The 23394-nt window shown below is 41.7% G+C and overlaps 2 non-coding genes across 2 annotated transcripts; both read right to left on the reverse strand.

Moving 5' to 3' along the window:
* Positions 1–356: 356 nt before the first annotated feature.
* On the reverse strand, positions 357–439 carry trnal-uag (transfer RNA leucine (anticodon UAG)). Its single transcript has one exon. It is a non-coding gene; the product is annotated as a tRNA-Leu (tRNA).
* Positions 440–21558: 21119 nt separating this feature from the next.
* Positions 21559–21640, reverse strand: trnaf-aaa (transfer RNA phenylalanine (anticodon AAA)). The gene has a single exon. It is a non-coding gene; the product is annotated as a tRNA-Phe (tRNA).
* Between the last annotated feature and the right edge of the window lie 1754 nt (positions 21641–23394).

The raw sequence follows: 23394 nt of genomic DNA on the forward strand, positions 1-23394 counted from the left end.
CGCTCCTCTGGAAGGAATGTAAATAAAAGCCTAAACCCGAAAACAGTAGTGGCCGTAAGAGGAAATACCTCCTAGTGGCACACTAGTGCTCCTCGTTAGTATAGTGGTGATTATCCCTGCCTGTCTTGTGAGAGACCAGGGTTTGATTCCCCGACGTGGAAACAATGTAGCTTTTGTCCAATCAGATTCCAATGTGTGGGATCTTACGTAATTTCCCTTCTCCGTCATTTTCTGAGCCCTATTCCAAAGGGGCATTCTGTCCACTCCACAATGCTTTTCGAAAACCTTCCTGTGTGTTTGATTAGTGTTGATTTGTTTCGAAAAAGCTCGAAGAAAGGAAGACTGATCTAGCTCTATATCAGGAGTGGGATTTCAACCCACACCTCCAGGGAAGACTGCAACCTAAAAGCAGCGCCTTACACCACTCGGCCATCCTGACATGTGCCGCCGGCCCCAACCGGTCCGATGAGCCACCGCGATCCTACTGCGTTCCTCGATCATTGCACTGTTATTAAATTTACATGGAGTGACAGTAGTACTGAAATCTTTGAAAAATCTGTCGGCTTTCATGACCCGTTTACTTTGTGGAGTGAATGTTGCACACTTGCGAGAAAACGTTTGTGAACCCTTTGGAATTATCTGGATTTCTACATGAATGACTCCTAAAATGTGATCTGATCTTCATCAGAGGCATAATAATCAATAAAGACAGTCTTATTTAACAAACAACACACACGACATTTTACATTGTCAATTCAATTCAATTCAATGTATTTCTATATAGCGCCTTTCACAACAAGGTTGTCCCAAGGCACTTAACAGTGCAAGTTGTTAAGAGCCTTGTGTCTAATATGACGCCTAGGTTACGTGCTGTGTCTTTGAGGCAAATTTTTAAATCCTCTGAGTTAAGTGCTGAAGTTATAGTAGTCCTATCAGTATTGTTGCCTCCAATCAACAGATCCTCAGTTTTATCAGAACTGAGTAACAAAAAGTTTTCACACATCCAAGTCTTTCCTTCATTAATGCATTTAACTAAAGTGATAATAGAAGAGTTGTTGTTTGGTGTAAACGAAATGTATATTTGAGTGTCATCGGCATATGAATGAAAGTTCATATTATGTTTTCGTATTATCCTACCTAGCAGCAGCATGTAGAGAGAGAGCAATATTGGTCCCGGCACTGATCCCTCTGGTACCCCAAACTGAACTGGTGACGTTGATGAAGCAGTATAATTATTAGATATTTGAACATAATGAAAACGATTAGTTAAATATGAAGTAAACCACTTAAGGACAGTTCCAGATAAGCCAACCTCAAACTCAAGCCTGTGTAACAAAACAGAGTGGTCAACCGTGTCAAAGGCAGCACTAAGATCTAGAAGCACAAGCACTGTTGCATTCCCCGCATCAGTAGCTAACAGAATATCATTTACGACTCTTGTTAATACAGTTTCAGTGCTGTGGCCTGGGCAGAAACCAGACTGAAATTTCTCAAGTATATTATTTGAATCCAGATACGATTGAAGTTGGGTCACAACTATTCTCTCAAGACTTTTAGATTGAAATGGGACGTTTGAGACAGGCCTGTAGTTGTTAAGAACTTGTGGATCCAAATTTGACTTCTTAAGGAGCGGTCTAACAACCGCTACCTTAAATCGATCAGGTACAATGCCTGACACAAGGGATGCGTTCATCATACTAATTATAGGTCCTGCCAGTCCTTCGAGGGAATCGTTGACTAGCTGAGTGGGGATGGGATCTAGCAAAAAGGTGGTTGACTTTGTCTTAATAATTAATTTCTGGAGTTCTTGTTCATCGTCTTTATCTTTATTGAACAAGTACAGTATCTTTATTGAACAGATGGTTTAAACAATCAAGGTCATTGATGGAAAAATATGTGAACCCCTCGGATAATGACATCTTGAAAGGAGGGTAATTGGAGTCGGTTATTCCAATCGATGAGTCAGCTGATGAGTCAATTCAGGTGTGGGTTTGACCTGCCCTGCCGCAATAAAAATCACACAATCCTGGATAGCTGCTCTTCACATCAGAATTCTGTTGACGTACAATATGGCCCGATCAAAAGAGATTTCAGAGGACCCCGGAAGAAGAGTTGTTGAAGCTCATAAGACTGGAAAGGGTTACGAAAGGTTTTCTAAAGACTTGGGCCTCCATCAGTCCACAGTCAGGTAGATGTCAGCACCGTTGCTACTCTCCCTAGGGGTGGGTGTCCTACAAAGATCAGTGCAAGGACACGCTGTACAGTCCTCAAACAGATGACAGAGAACCCCATGACAGCTAAGGATCTGCAGGCATCTCTTGCACGTGGTAACGTCTGTGTTCATGAGTCCACCATAAGAAAAAATCTGAACAGGAGTGGTGATCATGGGAGGTCACCACGGAGGAAACCACTGCTCCCTTCAAAAAATAAAACACCACTGCCCCTCTCAAGTTTGCTAAAGACCACATGGATGTTCCACAGCAACTCCTGGAACAATGTTCTGTGGACAGATGTGACAAAAGTTGAACTTGTTGGTAAATGTGCACAGCGTTATGTTTGGAGATAACAAAACACTGCATACCAACTCCAAAACCTCATCCCAACTGTGAAGCATGACGGAGGCTGTATGGCTTGCAATCATCAAGGGACCGATGAATTCCAAGTTGTATCAGGAAATTCTACAGCAGAATGTCAGGGTGTCTGTCTGTGATCTAAAACTCGAAAGACGCTGGGTCATGCAACATGACAAAAACAAAGGAGTACATCAAAAACAGATTGACTGAAACAGAAGAAATTCTGTATTTTGGGATGGCCAAGTAAGAGTCCTGACCCCAATCCCATTGAAGTGCTGTGGTGTGATCTGAAGCAGGCCATTCAGCGCAAGACATCCCAAAAAGATACATGAACTGAAACAGTTTTGCATAGAGGAATAGGCCAAAATACCTCCTAACCGCTGCTCAGGTCTGATCAGCCGCTACAGAAAGTGTGTATTGAGGTTTTTGTCAATAAAGGAGGTTCCACTAGCTCCTTATTATAAGGGTTCACATACTTTTTCCATCAATGACCTTGATTGTTGAAACCATTTGTTCAGTAAAGAAACAGCAATGTAAAATGTTGGGCATGTATTGTTTGTTAAATCAGACTATCTTTCTTAATTATTATGACTTACATGTAGATAAAGATTAGATCACGTTAGGAGCCATTCATGCAGAAACCCACATCATTCCCGAGGGTTGTTTACAAAGGTTTTTCTCACAACTGTATGTGAGAAAAAGGTTGAGATACTCACTGAGGAAGGTGGGGTTGTAGCTTTGCAAATGGCAAAGACATTTGTACACTCATAATGGGACAGGAGCACTCTAGAGAGAACTCAAACCCACAATCCCTGGCTTAGAAGGCCAGTGCCTTATCCATTAGGCCACTGAAGCATGCTGGCTAAGGTCGATCACGCTGATGAAAAGACAGTTTATTTTTTTTCTTTGCTATTTTACAGCGATCTACGAAATTAGGGAAGCTAGGCAGCAGAAGGACCGGCATCCAATCACGGTGGTACACACACACACGCTCTCACTCATCTGAGCTACAGGGTAACCAAGATGATCTCAGATGCGCCGAGCTGCTACGGAGCATATTGAATTGATCGACGGTGAATTGTCTCTCAGACAGGCTTTTCACCTCTGAGCTCCCTGACTGACAGTGATCAGCTAGGTAGTGAAACAGTCAGCTGCTTCTAAGCCTTAAACAGCTGCATCTGAGCGCTTCCACAGAGAGATGATTTGAAAGCCGAACATCGCCCATTCGGGACACCTTACCATCACTAGTTTAAGAGACTCTTAAGGTCTTGCAGAGGTGCCTGTCTAATAGCATGCGCTTTGCAAGGTATAGGTGTTTAGGCTGAGGTGGAATGCCTGTTAATAAAGTCTTTTTCTAAAGGGGCCTCGCACTCTTTTCCAAGCGGAGGACCCCATCCCCACTGAGCGTCACGATGTAGTCATGTCCTAGGACATCACCTGTTAGTCTCCATTTGTCTGCCACCAACACTTCAGGTTATGGGGTCACAACCGCAACCCAGAACAGAGGAGCCATTGGCGTTCTCGCTGTACAGACTGCTCTGAAGGTGGGGCGCTTGAATCTCGCTGTTGGAGGCCGTCTGAAACTGACCCAAGCCTTTCCCTTGAATTAAATGTAAATAAGAAATTAACCCCAGATGCACATGGAATCAATCACGTGTTTCCTTTGAGCCATTTCAAAGACTGCTCAAGAGTTTACCTTGCACAGATGCGCAAAGATTAATGATGGGGGTGCACGCTTCAAGGCGCCTTACAACTGTAGGGACTGATTAGAGACAATTCGTTGCGTGTGTTCGTTTCCATATATGCCCCATGTTGCAGTGGTAGGATGAAGTCAAATACTGCTTGGACACGTAATGGCATTCTATTCAACTGTAGGACTTGAGGGTTTTTTGTGCTTTGTTCTGTTTTCGTTGACATCGCATTCGTAAGAGCGTAAAAAAAAGGCAATTCCAGCATCTAACACTAATAAAAGGCTATTCCAACTGCAGTACTGCGCACACAATTCTCCGTTATTATTACGTCCTTCATTTTGTCTAACAAAGTTCCCTTTTCCTGACCGGACGGGGAGACTTTATCATTCCAACTTGAAGCCACCATTAAGTCCTGCGAGGCACGTTTGTCAAAGTTTTTTTTGTTGTTGTTGTTAAACAGAAAGCGACTTTGAAAAAGGTTTCCGCCGCCGCCCAGCACTCTATGTTAGACTGTATCAAGAATGCAGTGGCGGCAGCTGTGGTATACTCTGCAGGTGTGGCTGAGTGGCTAGGGTGACAAGCTAGAAGGCTGTTGGGGTCTCCCCACAAAGCTTCAGGTCTTGCTGACTATGGTGTCGTCGTGTGCCTGCGCAACAAAGGAAAAGCACCTGTTTTGCTTTTCCTGCTACTTTTAAAACACTAAATCACTTGGACCTGCTACCTTAGGCATATATTATTCTGTGTCCACCAATGACATTTCGCACCTGGGAGCAGATAATGACTCTCTATGCGTTTGCATGTCTTGTGCCCTACTCCTAGCTTTTGAAAACCCAATTAATAAAGCTGAAAGAACCGACTCCATAGGTCTTCCAAGCGCACGAGGGCGAGCAGTGGCGATAGCAGAGGAGGAGTGAGAATGGCGCAGATGAAAACTCATTTTTACGCGCTCCTCTGGAAGGAATGCAAATAAAAGCCGAAACCCGAAAACAGTAGTGGCCGTAAGAGGAAATACCTCCGAGCGGCACGCCAGTGCTCCTTGTTAGTATAGTGATGAGTATTCCTGCCTGTCATGTGAGAGAACGGTGTTTGATTCCATGACGGGGAGACGACGTACCTTTTGTCCAATCAGATTCCAAAGTGTGGGATCTTACGTAATTTCCCTTCTCCGTCATTTTCTGAGCCCTATTCCAAAGGGGCATCCTGTCCACTCCTCAATGCTTTTCGAAAACATTCCTGTGTGTTTGATTAGTGTTGATTTGTTTCAAAAAAGCTCAGAAAAAGGAAGACCAACTAGCCCGTTGTCAGGAGTGGGATTTGCACCCACGTTTGACGGGGAGACTGCTACCTAAACACAGCACCTCAGACCACTCAGCCATCCTGACGTGTACCCCTAGCCCCAACCGGTCTGATAAACCACCGCGATCCCACTCTGTTCCTCGATCATCGCACTGTTATTAAAGTTACATGGAGTGACATCAGTACTGAAATCTTTGAAAAATCTGTCGGCTTTCATGACCCCTTTACTTTGTGGAGTGAATGTTGCACACTTGCGAGAAAACGTTTGTGAACCCTTTGGAATGATCTGGATTTCGACATGAATGGCTCCTAAAATGTGATCTGATCTTCATCTGAGGCATAATAATCAATAAAGACAGTCTTATTTAACAAACAACAGACACGACATTTTACACTATCAATTCAATTCAATTCAATGTATTTCTATATAGTGCCTTTCACAACAAGGATGTCCCAAGGCAGTGGCTATAAAAAGGGGGAGCACAGGGCGTAGTGTGGCTTAGTTGGTTAAAACACCTGTTTAGCAAATAGGAGCTCCTGGGTCCAAATCCCAGCAGTGGCTGTTTTTTTCTGTCTTCTCGAGCAGAACTGGTCATTATGGACAATCGCCTACGGCTAGCCTTAATTAAATGCAAGTATTCATTTCCTGTCTTAAGCGACTTGTTTTTCTTAAAATGGATGCAACTTGCAAAAGATGAAATACAAACCTTGCTAATCAGCACTCGTGGCTGGCAAACAAAGTCAGCAATGTTTTTTCATTAACCTTAGCCTTGCAAATGGAGAAGAGTTAAACGATTGAGTCCATGCAGCTTAATCGGTCCGCACATCGGGTTCTTAACTGAAAGGGTGGTAAATCGAGCTCACCCCAGTCCTTGATCTTTTAAAGAGGATAAAAAATTGAACCTAAAGGTAACATCTATCCTCGCTCCAGAGTAAATCACACGTTGAGAACATTTTTTTTCACTTTACCGTGAGTCGGGCTCGGCTGCAAAGAGGCGAGAGCAGAGCAATGAGGTCACGGGGACAGGGTAGTCACACGCTGGCGGTTTGAACACGCAGAAGATCACTGAGGAATGTAGGTGGACCCTCTGTGCACCATCGGTCCGCACTCTGGACTCTGAATCCTCAAATCCGAGTTTAGGTCTCGGTGGAACCCAAGCCGCAGTTCCTTCTTAAAACATAATCTGGTGAGCGTTTCTAGCTTTTATGATGACAGAGTCAAGTTCAGGTACTTTGTTTGATGGAGGAAGCTTATTTCGGACTCTGTGATCTGCTTGACCGGAAAGGTCTGCTGTACTACTACAAGAGAGAAGTAGAGTCTGGCAATTTTATGATGCTTTGGAAGAATTTTTTTTTCTTTGAAATCAAAATGAATAAGAATATCAGTGCAAAGGACAAACTCTTGGCTTGGTTTAAAGATATATGGTTTTAAAACAGACAAAATGTAGAAAACAGGTGTTTCTCACTTTTGGAAAAAAATGGACCGGGGGTAATATTGTGCTAGTAGCAGTGCTGAGCTCACTGTGTTACAGTCCAGGAGTGTAACACCAGAGCCAGTGGCGCAATGGATAATGCGTTTGACTATGGATTAGGAGATTGTAGGTTTGACTCCTGCCTGGCTCCTGTTGCTTTTAAACGCATCGGGCTACTCACTACGTAGCCTGTTCTACTTACTGTATTGTAATCGTATCCAGTAAGAGATTTCCTTCATGTAAATAAACTGCACCTGACAGCTTTAGAAAAACACCTGAGCTCAGTACGGTGCTGAGAGCTCAGCGTTGCTGTCGTTCTAATTAGCACGCACTGCATCAGCTATGAACCCGAACTTTTCAATTATTCCGATCAGTAAATCAACACGTACAGATGCAGCCATTCAAAACAAGCAGGCAATACCGCATTATTTTGTGGTGCTCTGGACGCAGCCTACCGCGAGTTACCGTAAAATCTCATATAGTACCTCATAATACCACGTGGTACCGCAAGTAAAATAATAGTATCAGGAATTTCCGCAAGGTGGAGATAATAAAGCTCAACCTCTCATGTTTGAGCTGTCGCCATTAAAGTCTTTAATGAAGATATTACTAATAGTATTAATAATGAATGACCTTGGACAAGCTGAAAACTCAAAGTATTGCCCTGGTCCACATTCTTTTTTTCATTGACCGTCTTTGTAAAAGTAACACCACAGCATTTCGCAATCACGCATTTGTTTCCAATCATGCAAAGTACAGTAATTTTTGAGAATCTCCGATTCACTATGCCTTTCACATGCTCATAAAAGAGATTGATTTAGGAACATAAACATATTACTGTATGCAAACTGTACTGTATACAGTATGTATATGTATATTTAATGTCTTTACTGTGCCCGTTTAAGTATTGAATATTTATATGGAATTTTACCACTGAAGGGAAATCTTAGTAGCTGAGCATAAAAAGAATAGGAGCATACTGTAACGCGTGTGAAGGCCATAAACAATATTAATTTTGGAACATAAACATACAGTATATGGCTGGTCTCGGTACTTTAAAGAAAAAATACACACCAGTATTCCATTTCTCCCTAAACATTTTAAGCATCGAAGTCTTTAACTAACGTGATACCGGAGGCAACAAGCATACTTTTAGAATTTGATTAAAAGGGAATATAATATGGAATCGCGTATCTAAAGAAATTAATTACGATATAATTAAATTCATGTACCGCAACACAAGAATAGTACACGCTGGATGATGTCTGTTGATAATGTTTCTGTAGGGCTTTTTCAATACTCATGTGACCTTGCTGGTGGCGCTGTGGGTTAGCTTCCTGACTCCCACATCAGAAGTTGGGTGTTCAAATCCAGCTGGAGCCATGACTTCCTTTTTTTTAACAAACATTTCTTTGAAAAAATAAAATAGGGTTAGTGTCAGGGTTACTGTCAAACTAAATCAACAATTGATTTAAGGACGATCTGTCAAAGTGCAATGAAATACAATATTGTTGTTGTTGTTATTGTTGTTTTTATCCTGTAAAGCGTTTTGAGAAGCCACCTTTAAAGGCGCTATATAAAAGCGCTGATTCTTATGGAATGTGTTTTCTTTATTCTTTTTTTTCAGCATGGAATAAACCTATTACTTGATTCTTATGGATGCCCGGTTCCGCCGGGGATTAAAAAAAAAAACCCATGGAATCGCATATCTAAGGAAAAAGCAGTATAACCTTATTCATGCACAAACAGTGGCATGTTACATTATTAATTTGGGTGTCTCCTCTTGCCAGAAAGCTCTAAATTGCATTTTGAGTGCGGTTGTTGACTTTTTTTAAATTACAACCCATAAATAAAGCTGATACTGTTTAGACTTTTAATTATTTAAAACTGTATTACAGCAGCACAATGCACAATGCAACGTAAATCGCTATCTTTGTCTTCTGCGTAATAATGCTCACCTCTCTGTCCAGCAAATTAACAATAGTAATAATAATGAACTTTATTGTATATGGCGCCTTTAAGGCGGCTCCTCAAAGCGCTTTACAGGATAAAAACAATAACAACAATACTGTTAGGCTGGGCAAACGATTTTTATTTTTTTTTAAAAAGAAATACAAAATGAGATATAATGATGTGTTCCGGCTTTAACGAAGAGCATAATGAAGGTCATAAAGGTCATAAACGATATTAATTTTGGAACATCAACATATTATGTAAACTGTATGTTGCTGTTATTGGTATTTTAAAGAAAAAATACTGTAAAATCTTGGGTTCGGCACAATGTTTCAGGCATTCATGTGAAGGACAACAGAGCTTTCACTGGCCGATTATCAAACTTTATGGATAAAACAAAAACAAAAACTATCCGACCAAGCCAGAAGAAGACAAAAAGAATAACAGAAACAGCGCGAGCCTGCATTCTCACCTCAACCGTCCACACCACACTTTTCCCTGGGTCAGAGATTAAATAAAACTTCACTCGCACCAAACAAATTACCACACACTGAACACTGAACATGTTAACCCAAATATGTCTCACAATACTTTTATGGTACATTACTTTGCTAAAATGTATTTAAAAATAAAAACAATTACAAACGCCAGCAGAGAGAGAGACACACACACAGTTCTTCATTGTCAAAAAGTAATTGTTTTTTACTTTGTCAGCACCCAGACAAACACAAACGCGTTATTAATTAAATGCTTTTATTCATTCTTAATCGAACTCACAAGTTGTCATCTGCTGTTGAAGCTCTGTGAGACTAGACTCACACATGGCTAGACTTGACTATTTAACCATGAGATTATGTTTATGCCGTAGCCGACCGCTACGTTGCCCTCGTGTTTGGGGTGCTTATCATTCTCAGTGCATAACAAGGAAGATTAATAAACTGTAAGAGGACCAGAGGGAGGGTCATCCAGGACAGGTATTTTAGGAACGATCTGCTCACTGTACTTGACTAAGACCTGACCAAGATGGCCGCTAAGAGAAACCAGCTGACCTGCAGGTGGAAAGGGCTCAGGCTGAAAGACAACGAGACACAGGTGGGTCTCATCAGGAAACAAAATATATATGCCCCGGAAACAGTGAACCGGCGCGGAAGCCAGTAGGTGAATGCGTGTTGGAGAAGATAGGGGAGTTTGGTTGGAGTGAATAAAGATTTAAGGACAACGGATTTTCGGAATAAATAAAGGATAACGGTATACGGCTTGTGATTTGGACTCGACGCGGATTTGTTGGATTTTACGAACTTTTGGAACACGGACTGAACAAGGACAGAGAAAACGGATTGCGGACTGGTTTGGAAGACGGACGAACGAAAGAAAAGGAAGAAACCTCATGAAAATAAAAGTAGAGTTTGTGGTGTGAGTACTTTCATACATATTACATTTATCTATTCCCCCGGAGACGCCACAAAATGTTGGAGGATGCGGGCAACCGCTGATCGTGACTAAGACTTGTGGAAATAAAAAGTTGACTTATTTTTTTTTCCTCTTCTTCTCTCGGTTTGGGTAAGAACTCTTGCTAAGAACAATGGAACAATTAATACAACAATTGTCCCAAGCCACCCTAACTCAGTTCCACGCTTTAAAGACACAACAAGAAGCCATACAGGCACAGCAGGAGGCTAATAAGATTCAAACGGAGACGAATCAACGAATTATAGAAGAGCAGAATTTGGTGAGAGAGGAATTGCAAAGATTAGGAGAAGAAATTAGACGGTCCTCGGTAACAGGGGGAGAACCCCGTAAGATGGAAGAAATTGGGCTTCAAAAGATGTCGGAGCTCAATGATGTAGAAGCATATTTAACCACCTTTGAGAGAACAGCTGCCAGGAATGCATGGCCCAGAGAGCAATGGGCAGGGAGAGTAGCGTCTTATTTAATTGGGGAAGCCCAGAAGGCTTATTACGATTTAAAAGAAGAGGATGCGGAGAACTATGAAACTCTAAAAAAGGAGATTTTGGCGAGATTAGGGGTAACCATGGAGATAAGAGCAGTCCGGTTCCATAACTGAAAGTATCAAATGGACAAGCCCGCCAGATCTCAGATGTTTGACCTGATTCATCTGGCGAAGAAATGGCTTCAGCCAGAAAAACTAAACTCGGGGCAAGTGGTAGAAAGAGTAGTATTGGACCACTTTGTGAGGAGTCTGCCTGTTCACTTGAAAAGAAAAGTGAGTGATGGGGATCCCCAGACCTTAGACCAGGCTGTTGATTTAGTGGAGCGACAGCATGCCACAGAAGCCTTGATTAAGGAAGAGGAGAGGAGGAAACCTGAGAGTTCAGGGAATGGAATGAGGTCACTGAAGTACCGGGACCATCGAGATCCTCCTCAATTTAAAACATCTTTTCAGAAAAGATTGGTTCAAAGGCCCCAACCATGGAAAGAGTCCCGTAGGTGTTTTAAGTGCCATAAAGAGGGACATTTGGCCAGTAAGTGTCCCAACTGGGGTGAACCTATGCAAGTGGACACCAGAGAGGAAGCCAAATGCAACTACCTCACGGCGAGCGTTCCGTCCTGTGAGGCGCCCCACATCGCTAAAATTAAGATAGGGGAAAAGCCTGTCGAGGCCCTGTTAGACTCTGGATGTATGGTGACCCTGGTGACCTCTTCAGCCCTACCTGAAGGAACCAAGGTCAGGCAAGCGGTGGGGATACCTATTACGTGCATTCATGGGGAAACTAAGGTGTATCCACCTGTGAAAGTTTCCATTACTACAGAAATGGGAATGTATACTTCAACTGTAGGGGTAGTTGAACAATTGCCTTACCCTGTGGTGTTGGGTCATGACTGTCCCCACTTTCTTCAAATTTTGAATACTGTCCAGTTGGCTAGGCAAGAACCAATCCCCTGTCCAGGAGATTCAGATGATAACACAGACTCCCCTGGAGAGGCGAACCAGCCAGGAGAAGGCTTGGAACTTGGAGATGAGTTCTTAAATATGGATTTACCAGACTGGGAGCCACCCGAACATCGAGGTAGGTTCGGAACGGCCCAGCTGGAAGATGGGAATTTAAGACATGCATGGGGACATGTGAGAAAAATTGAGGGGGAGTTATGTAATAATAATAGTCCCCTGAATTACCCCTACTTTATGGTAAAAAACAATCTCCTCTATCAGGTCCAGAAGAGAGGACAAGAAGAAGTGGAGCAACTTCTCATTCCCCGAGCCTACCAGTCGAAACTCCTCAGCTTGGCCCATAGCCACCTCTTGGGAGGACACCTGGGCGTGAAGAAAACGGCTGAAAGGCTACTTTCTTGATTTTTCTGGCCCGGAATATACAAGGCCATCGAAAGATATTGTCAGGAATGCCCAACCTGTCAGGAAACTGCCCCACAACCTTATTATAAAAACCCTCTGATTCCCCTCCCAATAATAGATACTCCTTTTGAGCGGATTGGTATGGACTTAGTGGGACCCCTGATTAAAACTACAAAGGGACATCAGTATATACTGGTGATAGTGGACTATGCCACGAGGTACCCCGAAGCCATTCCTCTGAGGGCAGCTACGGCCAAAAACATAGCTAGAGAGCTAGTGCACGTTTTCTCTAGAGTGGGAATCCCTAAGGAGATCTTAACCGATCAAGGGACTCCTTTTATGTCAAAGGTCATGCAAGGCCTAAGTAAGCTTTTGGGTATTCATCAAATCAGAACCTCTGTTTATCACCCGCAAACAGACGGTCTAGTGGAGCGCTTCAATAAAACCCTGAAAAGCATGCTGAGGAAGGCCATGCAAAAGGATGGCAAAAATTGGGATCAATTGCTCCCTTATCTAATGTTTGCTATCCGAGAAGTACCGCAAGCCTCGACTGGCTTCTCTCCTTTTGAGTTATTATACGCTCGGAGACCACGGGGATTATTAGACCTGGTCAAAGAGTCCTGGGAGCATCAGCCTTCACCATTACAGACTGTCATTGAACATGTGGAACAAATGAGGGAAAGAATAAACATTGTTGTTCCCATTGTGAGGGAAAATCTGGAGAAGGCCCAGGCGCAGCAACAGCAAATTTATGATAGGGGAGCTATAGTGCGAGAATTTCAGCCAGGGGACAAAGTATTGCTATTGGTCCCGACCCCGGAATGTAAATTCCTGGCCTCCTGGCAGGGGCCTTATGAGGTGGTGGAAAAATTGGGTCCAGTCACTTATAAAGTTAAGCAACCTGACAAACGAAGACAGCATCAAATCTACCATGTGAATTTACTAAAGAGATGGCATGGTGCAGAAGTTTTGCTCACCCACTTCTCCCCTGATCCTTTGGAAGAAGAAACGGGTGCCATCGCCGTGGGGGACCTGGCTCCGGCACAGAAGCAAGAATTACAAGAGTTCCTGTCGCTAAACAAGGATGTTTTTTCCCAAAGTCCTGGTTGAACCCACCTCATTCAACATAAGATTATCACGGAACCAGGAAAAAGGGTAAGGTTGGCCCCCTATCGAGTACCTGAAGCAAAAAGGAAACTAATTAAGGAAGAAGTAGAAAAAATGTTAAGAATGGGGATAATAGAAGAATCCCATAGCGAGTGGGCTAGTCCCATAGTACTGATACCCAAGCCAGACGGAACTATTAGGTTCTGTAATAACTTCAAAAGATTAAATGAGATCTCGTTGTTTGACGCATACCCTATGCCTCGTATAGATGAGCTAATCGAGCGATTAGGTAACGCCCGATATATCAGTACGCTAGACCTTACGAAGGGATATTGGCAAGTACCCCTAGCCGAAGAAGCTAAAGCCAAAACCGCGTTTGCCACCCCGGAGGGGCTATACCAGCATTGGGTCCTTCCGTTTGGTTTACACGGCACTCCTGCTACGTTTCAGCGATTAATGGACCGCATACTCAGACCTCATCGAGATTTTGCGGCTGCCTACCTAGATGACGTCGTAATTCATAGCATGACTTGGGAACAACACCTACTACACTTGGGAGCAGTAACCGGAGCTTTGCGGAAAGCAGGATTAACTGCTAATCCAAAAAAATGTTGTCTAGGGACCCAGGAAGCCAATTATCTCGGTTATACGATTGGGAGGGGAATGATCATGCCACAAGAACAGAAGGTACAGTTAATTAGAAACTGGCCTAGACCTTCTACAAAAAAGCAAATAAGAACATTTTTGGGATTAGCAAGCTACTATCGTCGATTCATTTCAGGATTTGCCGCCATTGCCGCCCCATTGCACAAAGACGAGTTGCCCTGAAAAAAATAAAATGGACAGAAAGGGAAGAGAGGGCCTTTCAAGAACTAAAAAAGACTTTGTCATCGCAGCCGGTCTTACAGGTACCTAATTTTAACAAAACATTCATGGTACAAACTGATGCATCGGACACTGGGATTGGAGCCATACTGTCGCAGGAAATTGAAGGATCAGAGCACCCCATTTTGTATATTAGCCGTAAATTAAGCCCTGCGGAGAAACATTATTCCACAATCGAAAAGGAGTGTCTTGCGATCAAATGGGCCCTGGATTATTTAAAATATTATTTATTGGGAAGACGATTCATCTTGTATACTGACCATGCGCCACTAACCTGGTTGTTAAGGAACATGGACAAAAATGATCGGATTACGCGATGGGGCCTTAGTCTCCAGAGGTTTCAGTTCCAAACCGTTTATAGACCAGGAAGAAAACAAGGTAATGTCGATGCCCTCTCCCGAATGCATTGTTTCTTTTCCAGACAGCCCGAGGACGGGGCTGATCTCAGGGGGAGGGTATGTAAGAGGACCAGAGGGAGGGTCATCCAGGACAGGTATTTTGGGAACGATCTGCTCACTGTACTTGACTTAGACCTGACCAAGATGGCCACTAAGAGAAACCAGCTGACCCGCAGATGGAAAGGGCTCAGGCTGAAAGAAAACGAGACACAGGTGGGTCTCATCAGGAAACAAAATATATATGCCCCGGAAACAGTGAACCGGCGCGGAAGCCAGTAGGTGAATGCGTGTTGGAGAAGATAGGGGAGTTTGGTTGGAGTGAATAAAGATTTAAGGACAACGGATTTTCGGAATAAATAAAGGATAACGGTATACGGCTTGTGATTTGGACTCGACGCGGATTTGTTGGATTTTACGAACTTTTGGAATACAGACTGAACAAGGACAGAGAAAACGGATTGCGGACTGGTTTGGAAGACGGACGAACGAAAGAAAAGGAAGAAACCTCACGAAAATAAAAGAAGAGTTTGTGGTGTGAGTACTTTCGTACTTATTACATTTATCTATTCCCCCGGAGACGCCACAAAACATAAACATAATCTCATGGTTAAATAGTCAAGTCTAGCCATGTGTGAGTCTAGTCTCACAGAGCTTCAACAACAGATGACAAGTGAGTTAGATTAAGAATGAATAAAAGCATTTAATTAATAACGCGTTTGCGTTTGCGTTTGTCTGGGTGCTGACAAAGTAAAAAACAATTACTTTTTGACAATGAAGAACTGTGTGTGTGTGTCTCTCTCTCTGCTGGCGTTTGTAATCGTTTTTATTTTTAAATACATTTTAGAAAAGTAAAGTACCATAAAAGTATTGTGAGACATATTTGGGTTAACGTGTTCAGTGTTCAGTGTGTTGTAATTTGTTTGGTGCGACTGAAGTTTTATCTAATCTCTGACCCAGGGAAAAGTTTTATTTTTTCAAAGAAATGTTTGTTAAAAAAAAAGTCATGGCTCCAGCTGGATTTAAACACACAACATGTGATGAAGTCAGGAACCTAACCCACAGCGCCACTGGCAAGGTCGCATGTAAAGTGTTGAAAAAGCCCTACAGAAACAGTATCAACAGACATTGTACAGCGTGTACTATTCTTGTGTTGTGGTACATGAATATAATTATATCGTTATTAATTTCTTTAGATACGCGATTCCATATTACAGATGCAGCCATTCAAAATGCACGGTACAAACCCGCGGTACAGTAAACTACCCACAAGCCACCACAGGGCACCGCGGTAAGTGATTGGCTGGCCAAAATGACTGACAGGTGCACTCGTGGTGCATTGGTTGGTAGTGAAAAGATTTAATCATTTAATCTCTTTACTGTGCACATTTTAATCCGCTTAGTATTGAATATTTATATGGAATTTTACCACTAAAGGGAAATTTTAGTAGCTGAGCATAAAAAGAAGAGGAGCATAACGCATCTGAAGGTCATAAACGATATTAATTTAGGAACATAAACATTACTGTATGTACGTAAACTGTACTGTGTATGGCTGGTCTTGGTAGTTTAAAGAAAAAATACACACCAGTCTTCCATTTCTCCATAAACATTTTAAGCATGAAAGTGTTATGAAACGGTACCCAAAAATGCTATTGATGTATAGAATGAATTTTAATTTAAAATTATTTAACACGAAAATTAAGCTGTTTACATCTTCCGCCTGAGAACAGTCACCCGTTGCTAATCAACGCAGAAACACAGCCACTAACTAGCAAAGAGAGGACATTAGCTAGCCAATATGATAAAGAAATAAATTATTATTTTGTTTATTTCTTTTGCACTTTTATTTGAACATTTCCATCGATTGTACAAGCACTTGAAAACTGTCCAATCCCTAGTTCATCAGGCATTTTCTTTTACGTTGCGGGCATTCTCCCGGTCTGGTGCCGGTCTGTGTCTTCTAGGATATAATGCCAGCGATTTTTTGTTAAATTTGGGTTTCCAATAACGCCGCAGCAAACTCTTGTTTTTATGTCCACTATAACAGACAATCTCCTTTGCTTTTAACCGAGCGTTTAATAATTTCCTAAAATGAAAATGATTTACTTTATTTCCCTCACGGGATCAATAAAATTATCTATCATCTATCTACATAACCTATGGGACAGAATTCTTGGTTCTCCCTATACCAGAGATTATGGTAGGGCTTCAGAATGGTGATTGGCTGACACCATCTGACACCCCTCTGATTGGAGGAAAAAGACGTACTGGTTTGCTATACATACTGTACCAGGAAGAGGATTTCTTTCTATTCGAATCGTGTATTTTAAAAGTTTAATTAAGAAGTAAAAACCTTACAGCATACACAGATTTCTAAACTGATCAGGAGGAAGAAAAATCACCCGTGTTTCGTCCATAAAAAGTGGTTATTAACTATCGAAACCTGTTTTATTTATTTTATTTTTATTTAGATTAAGAGTTCCCGTCACCCCCATTCCTATTTAAATCACAAACCCGTGTTTAATTAAATGTCTTTTAACGTAAATCGTTATCTTTGTCTTATGCATAATAATGTTCACCACTCTGTCCAGCAAATTAATAATAAACTTTATTTTATATAGCGTTTTAAACGAATAAGTATTTAGATCGCTCATAAACCTAATCACTTATTCTGCATAAACACTCTCTCTGAAAATGCTTTTTCTTTTTATTTAGGCTCAGATTTCAACTATAGATCGTATTATTAATAACCATAATAACGACCAACCAACAAAAACAACCATATAAACATAATACCAACCAAAAACATAGATAACAACCACAATACAAAATCAAATATATTGTAACGCTTACGGCCGACAGGTACTGTGTAAGAGCCGGCGTACCAGAGCAGGTGACGTCACCGCCCTTCCCTGTGATAGCAGGACCACAGCTACTGGGCTGTGGAGAGATCTCTCTTTAGCTCACGGGGCTAGGTCGCTGCAGAGAGACGCGGAAGTCCCGGGTTCGAGCCACCTATACTTTGGGCCGACCAGATGCGGCAAGGGCGCCCGCCTGAGCCCCCGTTGCGTTACAATATCAAACCATTAAACTCTCTCAAATTCCTCCAATTATCATAACCCCGCCCCTTATGCAAAACCAAACCCTCCTCCCATCCCAGTTTATCCTCTTTATCATAAACAAAATCCACCTTAATTTTCAACATAAAGCATTACACAAAATCAATACCTCAACACTCCATACTCAACAACGATAATTCACAAACAGCCAGAACATGTAACTCCACATTCCCAAATAGACCTAATTTCCCCGCCCCTTATGCAAAACCAACATCCCTCCCCTGTTCTCTCTCTCCGCTGGCATTTGTAATTGTTTTTATTTTAAAATAAATTTTAGCAAAGTCATGTATTTTAAAAATCTTAAGATTTCTACATTTATGTCTTTATTTAGTGGTTTCATTAGTGACAAAGGCTAAACTTTCTTGGAAAAATGTCTTTTATGTAAACCATGTTTGCTATTAATTCATTTAGGGCTAGAATATGTTCATTGTCTTCCAATGAAAGAAGGGTTCCTTTCGCCGTAGTTGGGAGACATTAGAAGCTTGCCACTCCCAGACTGTTACACCAACGTATTAGCATGTTAAAGCGATTTCATTGAGGAGCCTAGCTTTCTTAACTAGTAAGTACTGTACTTACTGGGTTTTTGAGGGCGGGAGGTGTCTTTCGCTGGAAATCTCGCCCCCTTCTACTTTGAAAATACCTGTGAAACCGGTTTAATTCGTCACAGCCAGCACTCCCGCAGAGAGGGGGGTTGTACTTGCAGTGTATCGGTATACAGTAGATGGGAAAGCCAGAGCCGACCGCTACGCCGCCCACGTGTTATGCTCTTCGTTAATGTCTAAACCGGAACACATCATTATATCTCATTTTGTATTTCTTAAAAAAAAAAATCATTTGCCCAGCCTAACAGTATTGTTGTTATTGTTTTTAACCTGTAAAGCGCTTTGAGGAGCCACCTTTAAAGGCGCCATATACAATAAAGTTCATTATTATTACTATTGTTAATTTGCTGGACAGAGAGGTGAACATTATTACACAGAAGACAAAGATAGCGATTTACGTTGCATTGTGCATTGTGCTGCTGTAATACAGTTTTAAATAATTAAAAGTCTAAACAGTATCAGCTTTTTTTATGGGTTTTAAATAAAGGCGATTTAAACGCAATTTAAGTCAATATAAATGTTTATATTGTAACGCATAGGTGACTATTCATTGTTATTAAAATGACTTAAATTCGATCATGTTGTGATATTTAGAAATATACATTTGTTTGGTGCGAGTGAAGTTTTATTTAATCTCTGAGCCATACTGATTCTTATGGAAGCCAGTTTCTGCCAGGGAGTAAAAAAAAAACACACTATGGTATTCTCTCCGATGCAGTGCAGTTAAAAACATATCTCTGATGCTGTTCCTAAATGAATATCGTTTATGACCATCAGATGCTTTATGCTCCTTTTCTTTTTTCCAGTGGATTGAACAGGGAGAGGCATTTCATGATGTACTTTTCACTGATGAAACAACAGTGGCTCTGGAACAGTTTTCAACCATGTCGTTTTATAAAAAGGGAAGATATGTGAACAAGCAAAACCCAAAACAAACATGTATGCCATACGGCGTACGCATTACTAAAGCTAAAAGTTTAGCCTTTGTCACTAATGTAACCACTAAATAAAGACATATAGAAATCCCTACGTTACAGACTGTATATGGCTGGTATTGGTAGTTTAAAGAAAAAATACACACCAGTATTCCACTTTCACAGAAAAGGTTAAAAGACTATCACTTTTCACAAAGTATATAATCCTAATATGGTCAGAAGGAGCACGTACAAACGTTTCCCAAATAACAACATGTAAGACTTTGATGCTTAAAATGTTTAGGGAGAAATGGAATACTGGTGTGTATTTTTTCTTTAAACTACCTAGACCAGCAATATACAGTGCAGTTTACATACAGTAATATGTTTATGTTCCTAAATTAATATCGTTTATGAGCATGTGAAAGGCATGGTGAATCGGAGATTCTCAAGAATTACTTTGTATGATTGGAAACGAATGCGTGATCGGATCAACTAAATGCTGTGGTGTTACTTTTTGTCAATGAAAAAATAAACTCTTTTCGTTTACAAAGATGGTTACAAAGAATGTGGACCAGGGTAATATTTTGAGCTTACAGCTTGTCCAAGGTCATTCATTATTAATACTATTAGTAATATCTTCGGTAAAGACTTTGATGCATAAAATATTCCTGCATAATTAAAATATTTATAATAAAGGTGGTAGGTTGTGTACTTTTGTCCAAAAGAACAATTTTGCTTTTATAAAAGATACTGCCTTTTTAATGTTTAATGATTAACATGCTGTAATACGCTGTTTAAATTTAAAAGTCTAAAGAGTATACAACTTAAATTCTTAATTGAATAAAGATTGTCCCTCAGCAGTGATTCGAAACTGACGTTTTCTGGTGACAGCTCAAATGCTGTACAGGAGAGGTTAACCTTTATTAGCTCCACCTGGCGGTTTTACAAGGTGATTCCGGATACTATTAACATAATCTAATTTGCATACGTTATGATGCGGTTTACTGTGACACGCCCACCATGTTATACCGCAGCATACCCCGCTTGTTTTGAATGGCTGCATCTGTATATTCCCTTTTAATCAAATTCTAAAAGTATGCTTGTTGCCTCCGGTATCACGTTAGTTAAAGACTTCGATGCTTAAAATGTTTAGGGAGAAATGGAATACTGGTGTGTATTTTTTCTTTAAAGTACCGAGACCAGCCATATACTGTATGTTTATGTTCCAAAATTAATATCGTTCATGGCCTTCACACGCATTACAGTATGCTCCTATTCTTTTTATGCTCAGCTACTAAGATTTCCCTTCAGTGGTAAAATTCCATATAAATATTCAATACTAAAACAGGCACAGTAAAGACATTTAAATCTTTCTACAACCGACCAACGCACCACGAGTGCCCCTGTCGGTCAACCAATCACGTACCGCAGTATATTGCGTCATCGCGCGTCACGATCCGCGAGGCCGTAGCCAATTACCTCCGGTACGTGTCAGTGCCGCGCACTTTGAATGGCTGCATCTGTAGTCCACATGAAAGGTAGAAATATTCTCTTGTCTGTCTCTTGTTTGTATATAACTGAATGTCCCTGACAATGTACTGTTAGTTTTAATTTAAGAATGGCATTTGTGTTAAAATATGCCAGATAAGTTTATGTAACTGCTCATGTGACACTCAGTTGTAATTAGTCAAAAAATAAACTTGAAGAACAGCTGCAGGTTTGAATCTGAACATGTATCAGATTGCAGCGCCTTTTACTTCCATTGACAAATGATAGAGATTCGAAGAGAGATCCTTCAGACCAGCAAGCAAACCCATGGCTATTTCGGTTTTCTATCTAGGCAACGTCGGTGTCTGCAATAGCATAAATGAAAGCGTTATGCAATTTCTGCGGCTACATTTGTTGCACTTCATGCGCAGTGAGAGTGTTTCTCACACCAAATAAAAAGTCAACAATTAGCGATCAGGCCTTCTCCTCAGTTAATACACTGAAACCCTTTGATGTTAACAGTTCTTTACAGGCGTGCTTTACAAGAACCTATCGTGTCGGTTCTTTAGGTTTTCAAAGGCATAAGTAGAACACCGGTCGTGCGAACACAAAACGTGTCGTTATCTGAAGAATTGATTTCCATGGCACAGGGTCCAAGCGATTTAGCGTTTTTATAGTACCAGAAAAAGGGGAAGCGGCACTTTGCCTTTGCTGCGCAGGCATACGGTGACGTACGGCAGACGCCGTAGTCGGCAGGATTCAAAACTGCGCGGGGAATCCCCAACAGATTTTTAGTCTATCGCCTTAACCACTCGGCTACGACTACAGCAAGCTCTGCTGCCGCTGCATTGCATTCCTCCTACAATCTAACATGGAGTGCGAGGTGGCTGCGGAAACCTTTTCAAAGTCGCTCTCTGTTCAAAAAAAATGTTTGACAAAATACATGCCGGCAGACAGATACGCCTCAGAGGGTTTAAGGGCAGCTTCACGTTCGAATGATCAAGTCAAAATGCAACTTTGGCAGACAGATAAAACATCAACAAACGAGAAATGTGGACAAGGATTTTACAAGCTGCACCACACTGCACTTTGAAAAGCTTTTACATTAGTGTTAGACGCGGGAATTGCCTTTGATTTACGCGCTTACGAAAGCCCTCAGCTCCTGAAGTTGAATATAATGCCGTTACGTGTCGAAGCAGTATTTTACGTCATCCTACCACTGCAACACGGGGCATATATGGAAATGAGCACACGCTACGAATCGTCTCAATCACTACCTAGAGATGTAAGGCGCATTGAAGGGTGCACCCCCATCATTAATCGTTGCGCGTTTGTGAAAGGAAAGCTCTTGAGCAGTCTTTGAAACAGTTCGGATGAAACACTTGATTGCTTCCATGTGCATCTGGAATTGATTTCTTATTTTCATTTCACGCCGCCCAAAGCATTTCTAAAACAGGAGATTCGCGTTTGGGAATGCGTCCTGCTGTACAAATAAAACTGGTCTACGGGTCTGAAACCTGCTCCACGGAAAACACTTTTGTTGCGCTTTTGATTGTACTGTATAACGTCTAAAGGAATCACAAACTATTTGAGAGGCCATCATTCCAGGGGGAACTGACAAAGTCTATCTCTAAACACCTAGCGCAGTTTCTCGAGAGACTGTCAAAAATTGCTTTCTCCGTTTGCGTTGCAAGTAAGTGAAAGAGCAGTCTTAACCCAGAGCCACTTGGGAGCAGTGGCACGTAAATACTGTTCAATTCAATTCAATTCAATTCAAGGTGCTTTATTAGCATGACCGATGAGTACAATCAGTGTTGCCAAAGCAAATAAAATAATACAATTAACATAGAACAAAACATAAAATAAAATCTACAGACATATTACAGACATTTACAACAGAGACATGTCATAAAATATTTACATATACTGTAAACATATTGAGCATTATTGGGAGACAGGCTCACTGTTCCTCAGGCTGTGACAGGAGATCACATACTGGGCTGCCAGTTCAACTGAGTTCCCTCCTCCCTCTCCCAGTAGGATTGGGACCCGTTGTGATCTGGCAGGTGTGGGATCTCTGGGACTAGATTTCTGAATTTAGAGAAGGATGTTTCTCTAATCCCAGAGTATCTGTCACAGTGCAGTAGGAAGTGCATCTCTGCCTCTATTTCTCCCCGCTGGCAGTGGGAGCACAGCCCGTCCTCTTTGGGCAGCCAGGTCTGCCTGTGTCGCCCAGTTTCTATTGCCAGGCTGTGGTCACTGAGCCTTTACTTCCTCAGGGTCTGATTCTTTTTGTTGTTTCTTATCTTGGTCAAATATTCGGCTTGTGTGTATTGCCTGTTTAGGGTTCTGTAGCATTGCAGTTTATGTTGTGTTTGTGTGTGTGTGTCCCAGTGTGTGAGATATTGCTGTTTGGTCTGTGATGTGGTTGAGTCTGAGTTGTGGTGCTCTAGCAGTGCTGTCCTGATGCTGGTTAGTGTCAGTGTGGCTTGTGTCAGTGAGCCTCGGGACCAGCTGGCTCAGGGGGCTCTGTTTTGGGCTCAGCTCTTGGCTCAGCAGGGCTTTGTGGTGGTATGAATT

The sequence above is a fragment of the Atractosteus spatula genome, unplaced genomic scaffold (genome assembly GCF_055471065.1).
Source record: "Atractosteus spatula isolate fAtrSpa1 unplaced genomic scaffold, fAtrSpa1.hap1 Scaffold_125, whole genome shotgun sequence".
NCBI classification, from domain to species: domain Eukaryota; kingdom Metazoa; phylum Chordata; class Actinopteri; order Semionotiformes; family Lepisosteidae; genus Atractosteus; species Atractosteus spatula.